Below are 9,649 nucleotides of genomic sequence, written 5' to 3' on the forward strand. Positions count from 1 at the left end.
ACCAAGGACATTTATATCAAGAAAACAAATACAAGAAAATAATTTCAGCAAAGAACCAAAGTAGAACCCATATATAACTTTTTCTTATGGGAAGAAATGTCTTGTCAAGAATTATCTGATTTGTAAGTAAGAAATAAATGGCTGTAGTATAGAACCTTGTGCTTGGAACTTCTACAGGTGAGAAAAATGTATATACACTAGGATATTTAATTATGTTTTAAATTGAATTTTAGTTCTTTTCAGGGAAACTGGATAGAAGCAGTGACTATATAGTTAATTTTTAATCAAGATGACTTTTAGACCAGTACAAATATTTGCAGTAGTTTATGAGATCCCACGCTGTGTGTGGCCATTCTATTATGTGTTTTATTTATCTGAATCTTTACTTTTCATTTGTCAAGTCAGTTGTGTTATGAACATGGAGCCAAATCTGAATTCACCATTAGAATATTTAGCAATAGCACTTTTTTTTATTTCTGTTTTGTTTAACATCTGGTAAGTTATGGATGACTTTATCTTGTTCCAAGACTTTGTGGTGAATGGCAATCTGCCAGATCCTACAAATCTAATGCAAATTTCCTTATTTGTTACATATGTTAAATTTGTTGTATTTGCCTTTTTTTTTTTTTTTTTTTTTTTTTTTGTTAACTGTGTTAAAATGTATAAGAAAAAATTAAAAATTGGCAAGGTTTTCAACCATCATTTAGGGTAATGGTAGTGTAGAAGGGGCTGAATTTTTGTCTAAGGTCTCATCAAACAATTTGATTTTTTTATTCTGTAGTCTTTAAGTTGACATTCTCACTTGAAAGTAATGAGGTTTTGAGGATAATAATATTCTGCTGGACCAGTTTACATAAGGGAACTACTTACAATTTTTCTCAGTGCTTTACTGATAATGATATTGTTCTTTTAGACGTCTTAGTTCTTCAAAATTCCAGTGAACTGCATTGTCAGTTTTAAATCAGTAACGGACAAATTCAAAGAGCCTTATCCTATCTGTAAACTGTTCAAAAGTGCCATGAAAATGTTGTCATTTTTTCAGCCTGAAACATCGGTAGTGTTATTGGTTGGCTTTGTAGGATCCTTCTGTAATTCTCGATGTATCTAACATTGATCTATATTTTTTTCTGAACATAGCCTGTTAACATAAAAACTTAAAATCTATGATCTTTTTCCTATTCTAATTTTCCTCCAAAATACGAAAAGCTGGGAAAAGACAAGATGAAAGAGAGTGAAAGATAACATAAAGAAGGAAAAGACTGAATCATTTTTGTCTGGAACTCAACTCTGCTGAGTTACAGCTGACTCTTGGTTTGCTTTTGAAATACTGAAGTGAACTTTTTCTGAGGTCTTTTAGGCAGTATTGTAGTTTAAAATTGGCACAGCTCAAGGAAGACAAACTTTACATGCCAAGTAACTCAAAGCTATGAATTTGATATAAAACCTCTATCCTCTTTATGCCAAAATGATAGTCAAAACTAAGATAAACTACATTGTATCACTCTTCGCATGGTATGAGTCAAAGAATAAGCAAAGAAATTGTTCAGGTGAGGCAGGAAATATCTTGCCTACTAATACAAAATACTAAATGGCACACTTTCCTCCGGTATCTAGTAAGAAGACTTTTAAGTACTCTTAAAGATATGAACACCATTACTTGCTTGACCTGTTCTGGATGCACATGATTGGATCACCACAGAAAATGCTCTGTCCTCATTTTCCTATGGCTCAGCTGGGGCTTTGTTATTTAGCAGCCACTATGGCTCATATATCAAACCACAAACTTTAATAAAACCAGGTCTTGAATCATTCACAGTTTTATAAATTCTGTAATGGATTATATCAAACGAAGAAGTGAGAAATCTGCAGCAGTACTTTGGCTGCTCTTTGTCTAATAATTAGTAGTCAAGCCTAAATGAGGTGCCAGAATGGACATTATAGAATCATAGAATCATGGAATAGTTAGGGTTGGAAACGACCTTATGATCATCTAGTTCCAACCCCCCTGCCATGGGCAGGGACACCTCACACTAAACCATGTCATCCAAGGCTCTGTCCAGTCTGGCCTTGAACACTGCCAGGGATGGAGCATTCACAACTTCCTTGGGCAACCCATTCCAGTGCCTCACCACCCTTACAGTAAAGAATTTCTTCCTTATATCCAATCTAAACTTCCCCTGTTTAAGTTTGAACCCGTTACCCCTTGTCCTGTCACTACAGTCCCTGATGAATAGTCCCTCTCCAGCATCCTCGTAGGCCCCCTTCAGATACTGGAAGGGTGCTATGAGGTCTCTATGCAGCCTTCTCTTCTCCAGGCTGAACAGCCCCAACTTTCTCAGCCTCTCTTCATACAGGAGGTGCTCCAGTCCCCTGATCATCCTTGTGGCCCTCCTCTGCACTTGTTCCAACAGTTCCATGTCCTTTTTATGTTGAGGACACCAGAACTGCACACAATACTCCAAGTGAGGTCTCACGAGAGCAGAGTAGAGGGGCAGGATCACCTCCTTCGACCTGCTGGTCACGCTCCTTTTGATGCAGCCCAGGATACAGTTGGCTTTCTGGGCTGCAAGCACACACTGAAGCCGGCTCATGTTCATTTTCTCATCGACCAACACCCCCAAGTCCTTCTCTGCAGGGCTGCTCTGAATCTCTTCTCTGCCCAACCTGTAGCCGTGCCTGGGATTGCTCTGACCCAGGTGTATTAAAAATATTATAGTATTATAATTCAGGTTGCATTTACTCCTGAAGGAGACTAACCACACTGTAATACTTTCCTGTTTAACAATAGAATTTTCTCATTAGTTTGCTCCTGTGCAGGCACAGAATTACCTCATTTTGGGCTGAAGCGTGCAGTTCTGTTTTAGGCCCTGATGGATTTTCATCTACTCAAGATCCTGTGACTATGTTTAGCTGACATAAGCAAGACTGAGCCTCTCAAAAAATGAAAGCAAAGTCACCCCTTGGAAAAAGAGAAAAAACAACAAAGTAGTTGTGATGCAAACCACCTTTTAAATATTAGCTTGAATGTCAGACTAAATGATCTGAGATTAGCTTGCTACTCAGGCTGGAAAGATTCAGATGCACATTTTCTGGCATTCTAATCAACCACCCAGCTATATGCAGAACTGAAATATAACTTTATAGTCATCAGTAACTTATAGTAAATCTGGATGAAGTTGTGCCACAGGGCAGGATGGAATTAAAGATTTTTGAGACCAGAAAGATCACATGAAGAAAGTGTCCCTGCAATAAGCAAGAGTTGTTCCTTGCAAATGGTGTTGAGGGCTTCAGTTGTAGGCAAAGTTAGGAACTGACCTGATACTATCCATTTTTTTGGTAAGTATACTAACTACAACATCTTAGATAAAAGTGAGTGGTTTCACTACTACCATGACTTTTGTGTTGAAGAAAATACCTATGTAGAACTTAGATTATGAAATAAAAAGGCTAGCTCTGCTCAGTTCTTTAGGAGTTTTAGACATCTATGCTCCTAGTTACCATGAAGTATTGCTAACTTTGGCGCTAGAAGACCCTTACACTGTGGGGGAGTTTTCAGATATGCCTCTGTGTATAGTTCAGATGCATCTGGGCTGTCCAGTTTGCAGTTCTAGGGCTCTTAACATTCCCTATGCACTGAAACAGGGTACCTATTAAATCACAGGGATGGACAATCTAAAATGCCTTGGTTCTTTATTGGGTCTATTTTAGAAACTACTTAGGAGCTTGTGGAGAGCCTTAAATGCAGGTCTGTTACTCTGTAATGATGTGAGCACTGGAAAAGATGAGCAGTCACATCTGGAGCCTGCTCTTTACCCGCACGTTCAGCTTCAACCACATAGTGATTTATAGTAATCCAGGGTGAAGGTCACAGACAAATAGATTGTTTGTCAGGATCCTTACAAGGGAGGAAGAAACATAGAGCCAGATAAAAAAATAGAAAAACCCCATGTTTATGTGCCAGAAGTGCCACCTGGGAAGAATTTAGGTCTGTGGGTCCAGGTGAGCAATCCCCATAAAAATCCTTCTTTATTTGTAGCGTGACAGAGAATCCTGAGCCATCTCAAGTTCTTGCTACTAAAACTTGTTAGACACATAAAGTGCTGCCGCTCTGCTTTCCTGGGCTGGCATTGTTTTGACTGTGTGGAGCATTTTAATGGCTGATCTTTGGCTTTAAAAAATAACCATATATTGCCTTTAAGATCAAGACCTGATCCAGTAAATGCCATGAGCATCACTCACTTGGGTAGCATTGAATTCAGCACATAATAAAACAGTTGAGACTACATCCCTTCAAAAACATGCCAAGTCATGGGATTGTGCTGCTGCTCTCCAGTGTTTCTGACTTTCTAAATCTTTATGCTTATATTCAGTGACCCATCGTTAGTGGTGTCTGCTCTTTTAGCTCCTATCAGTGTCTCTCACTAAGTGCGCTGCTGTTTCATCACGCTGAATTAACCCTCTCGCTGTAGAAGGCTTGCATCCAGGTGTTTGACTTCCATGAGCAGATGTTCTTATTCCTATGTCATTATAAAAATTATATGTGTATATATTTGTTGAAAGGTATGAAGAAAAAGCAACAGTGCGCTGAATATCATGATCACACTTTTGGGAAGTGGGGACATACTGTCTCTCTGTTTTGCTGATTGTCCTCTGTAAATGTTGAAAAGGGGGTAGCATAAACTCAGAGCATGAAGGACAGAAGTAGTTACTGACTGCCCTGCCAACTCTTATTGGAGAAAAATGAGGTGTACCAAGTTATTTACTTCTTTGTAGCTCATTGTACCTGTCACTGCAGAGATCTCACAGAAAGACACTGAGATCATCTTACTTGTGCCAGGGTCATGGAGTATGTAAACTGGAGTCCCCAGTGGTCTTTGGTCTGTGCCCTGCGCTGAGCCTGTGGCCCATGTTATATTGCTGGAAATTTCTCTAATACTTTCACAGTAGTTTTGCTTTTCCCCATATGGTTTGGCAATAGCTAGAAAGTAAAATACTGGCTTCCTTGGCAGGTCAAGACATTATGTTGCTCTGAAGATGTGGCTGGTGTGATGTTTTTGGAGAAGTTAATCAGTTCTGTTAGTAATGGGCATAAGCGTTCTTCAGTGCCTTTCACAGGACAGCAATGACATGGAACCCGTACATGGATAGTGCTAATGTATTCCAGCAGCAGCTTGCTTTGTAGTTTAAACTTTTACATATTTAGGCAACTTGGCTCTGAACCAGCACTTTAATATTTCATTTTCGTGTATAAACAGAGTTTATGGAAACAAGAAGTAAATATTCTGGTCTTGAAAATAAATCCAGAGAGGCTTTGGCTAATTTTCCTTTCTTAATAGCGTCATTTGAGTTCATAAAACTTTTATTATTGTAATAAAGATTCATGAAATGAAGACTGCAAAATCTGTGAGGTAAAATTCCTATGTTTTGGATCAGTGCTGTTGAAATGAAACACTATTTGTCCACTGAGTTATTCTTAAGGAGTAAAAATATTGTTTAGTTATTGTGATACCTAAAAATGAGTATTTTCTGCCACTGTTTTTTTTTAATATGGTTTCTCAGACTGCATTAAGTTCTCTTTATAGATTGTGAAATGTCTGGAGAATGGACTGAACAGAAGAATCAATCTGGAGAAGTGAATGAAAGACACCTTCCAGTTCTTGACTTAGTGATCAATGCTTTTCTTATGTTATATTTTTGAAGCTATTTTGTTTTTCTGTGGCCCTGCTCTAATGCAATGTTAGTCTTTATTGCTGCGATAACACTGCATGCAGAAGGACTACAGCCAAAGTCAACTTAGTCCTTTGAAACCGATGTCAGAGAGATTATGTGTTTGTTAAGGAATTATCATGTACCCTCTTGGTTAAATGCATTTGTGATTTTGCAATATGTGGTGTTAAAGCTGAAATAAAATATATCTCAGTGTTTACTGAAACTGATATGCTTATGTATTACACCAGATTCAGCAGCTCTGACTAACCAGCTCACACACACAGCATTAGCAAATATAAGCTGTCACTCTGACACGTATGCCTGTGTTGACTTTGTCACCTTGTAATCCATTTGGAGTGCATTTTCTTCAGATTACCTTTTTATCAGTTGTTCCTCTGTGCTTTTATAGCTGGCAAATCTCTTCTAAGTTACTGGGGAAATATTTCTTCCCTCCATTAACTAAACATTAAAAGCTAGAGCCAGGACTAGAGGTAGGATTCAAAAAATTCAGTGAGGCATTATCTAACTTCAGATGTTCCACTGCAGAGTAAAAATCTGTGCCCTTTAAGTGATGTCTAAGACCCCCTATACACTTCATGGGAGACTGAACGATTTCAGCATGTGGTCTGAAACATCATTGTGTTGATCAGGGAATGTTCTTGGAAAAGTCAACTCTAAAATTCCCTATCCCATGCTACCATTGAAGTACCTCAGCATGAGCTGCAGCTTGTCATCTTCACCAGCTTGAATCCAACAGTTAATGTTTTCCCTGGTGGAAAGACACTCACAATAATTTTTTTTAAAGAACTGAATGGTGTTCATTCTTTTAAGGCACCATCTTCAGGATGATGTTGGTGCTGCTTCCATCTATCTTCTATATTACTAGCTTTATCTGACCTCCAGCTGAGTACCAGGGTGCAATTCCCACAGCAGCCTGAACAGGCTGAGTCCTTACTCGTCTGTCCAGGCAGCCCATTCACAGTATCACAGTATCACAGTATGTTAGAGATTGGAAGGGACCTCAAAAGATCATCTAGTCCAATCCCCCTGCCAGAGCAGGAACACCTAGATAAGGTTACACAGGAATGTGTCCAGGCGGGTTTTGAATGTCTCCAGAGAAGGAGACTCCACAACCCCCCTGGGCAGCCTGTTCCAGTGTTCTGTCACCCTCACTGAGAAGAAGTTTCTTCTCAAGTTTAAGTGGAACCTCTTGTGTTCCAGTTTATACCCATTACCCCTTGTCTTATCATCGTTAGCCATTGAGAAGAGCCTGGCTCCATCCTCATGACACTCCCCCTTTATATATTTATATACACTATATAAATAATTCTTTCACCTCACAAACAGGTTGGCTGAGAAAAATCTTCCTTTTGAAGAATTCAAGAGTCACTGTGGCAAGACAGGAAAAGTGGAGACTTCAAAGCCTTGTAGTTTCAATACTGCATAAGGAACAGCTAATTCTGTGCACTTGTCTCAAAAACTTTTTACACATTTAATTGGAAAAAATCTTTAGATAAACTACATAAACAATCTTGAAAGGAAAATCTGGAACCCACTGCTGTAAGACTAAAATTTATGCTTTCTCCCTCTAGCCCAATCCGTCGTCATTTCATCACTTTGCAATGTCCTGGCTACAATGGAAGGGGAATGAATGCCATGTCCTTACTCAAAATTACCTATGTCCTGAGAATCCCAAGTCATCAATGAGACCTAATTTTTATCAGCTGGGAATTAGGTGCAGATGTCTCATATCAGGGGAAGAGATTTTAATGATGATGCTCTTACAAAGATACTACTTCTTCCAGCACAAAACTGTTGACAGAGTCTAATGATCACTTGAACACAGGTCATTCCAGCAGAAATTCCTTTATTTTATAATTAACACCCAGATACAATTGACAGACTACAGTGTCACTAGGAAATATAAATCAAAACAATACATTTTACATGTATAATAGAGGAAATGTACTTTTCCGTTAAGCAATGAAGTGAGCTCTAATGAAGAGAGCCTGTAAAATTACAGAAGCAACATAATAGCCATAAATATCTTGCTGTCTTTCAAAGTAACTCACTTGTGTGTGTGTGTCTAAGCACATATATGAGTAAAGTTTCTAGTATCTAACTATAATTATAAAAAAAAGTTTATAAGGCAGAAAGCTAGAGGAGATGTTTTTGATTTAGGTTTAGTTAAATCTGAATATGAATGGATCTCTTCAAATGCTGTGACAAAGAGGGTTCAGCATTGAATCCTTTTTTTTTTTTTGTTTTAAAGTCAAACTGAAAAACCAACACAAGGTTTGCTTCATATGCATGTTTCTTATATAAAGAAATTATTTTATCCGACACTGTATTCTCAACATTTTTTTTAGTTTGAATTTTTTAATCTTCACAGTTTAAAGATCAAGAATATTAATACACTACTTTCAAAATACCTACATAGTAGGAGGTAAACTAAATGCTGCAAATTGCTGGACTGATAAAGGAGATTGTTTGGATTTGCAAACTAATCGAATTTGCACTTTTCTGTTGTATTTTTGTTCAAAGGCTGATTTAGTAATGAGATATCATTTGACTGCAAAACTTGAAGGAATTTTTGGGCTTATGCCGATCCTAAAGAAAGAGGAAATTCCTGTTGTAATAACTGTAGAAAATTTCTAAAACTCTCCCCAGCAGAACTGCAAAACTATTTATTTTGCTCTCACACTAAGTCATTTCACAGGCTACCAAAGCCAGCAGCGAAACTCACATTGAAGAGCAGAGACATTCCTGCTGTTCCGATCACACAATAAATTTCTAGCCCTAGATCTGAATCAGTCACAGTCTAAACTGGAGCTGAATTCAGTGAAACCGGTATTTAATTCCGATAATGTGTTCTGTTACGTTTGGTTACATTAAGTTACATTTAGCTGAGAATTCAGACATAATTCAAATTAATCAAATTCAAAATGTAATTAATCAGATGCTATCATAACAAGACAGTGCATATGACATTCATGATAACAGACGTGTGAGAAATGCCAGCCCATTATCCTGTGCTGACCAGAATCAGATCATTACAAGGATATAACAATGACAACTAACTGCTAGAAATTTAAGCTAGATGCTTAGATCTAGCAAAACATCTCAGCTACAGGGAGAAATCCAGAACTCATAGCCAGAAAATGGGATCCAGAGTACTGTGTTAGGGGCCATGACTCCCAGTACAGTGCACGGGGAGAATTAGGCACTTCAGGTATTGCCTAGAGACAATGAATAGGAAACATAGATGATGAGATGGGTCGTAACTTCTCTCGAGAAGCAGGCACTTCACTTCAGACCCTAGCAAGTGGCCTTCTCCACTGCGCATTAAGACCACAGAATTCTTTCTGAAATTACTATATTGAAGTTGTCAAGGATCCTTTGTTTCTTTTCAAAGCATATTGGAGGAGAAATCAGCAACAATATACTGAGGCCAAACTGTTAGCCCCAATAGTTTTTTTTTCTTATTTATACTGAAAAGGATTGGAATCTTGATCTCCTCCTATTCCACAAGTGTTCCACTGTCAAACTTCGGGCTGCCCACTTGTGACTGCTGCCATACAAATATCACATCAGGTACTTGGTACATAGGAACCTAGTGTACAAAACTACCACAAATGTACTTTTTAACAGCTCTCTTCAATGTTTCTGAGTGGATTTTTTTACTTCCCTTTCCACCAGAATAGTTCAGATCAGAAGGGTTGGTTTCAAAGATTGTCACTGCTGGGCAGATTCATTCTGATAAAGCATTTATACCATTGTTGTGTGCATCAAGAGATGTAGGATATGTGCAGCTCAGGACAGATTGTGAATCTACACAAATAAGAGAGAGTACAGTTTTACTTTTGCTTAGCTTTAATGAGAGTTAATAAATACAAACATCTTTTGTATGCTCATCTACAAAATTCCATAATTTATAGTA

This window comes from Psittacula echo (genome assembly GCF_963264785.1).
Source record: "Psittacula echo genome assembly, chromosome: 4".
Classification (NCBI taxonomy): domain Eukaryota; kingdom Metazoa; phylum Chordata; class Aves; order Psittaciformes; family Psittacidae; genus Psittacula; species Psittacula echo.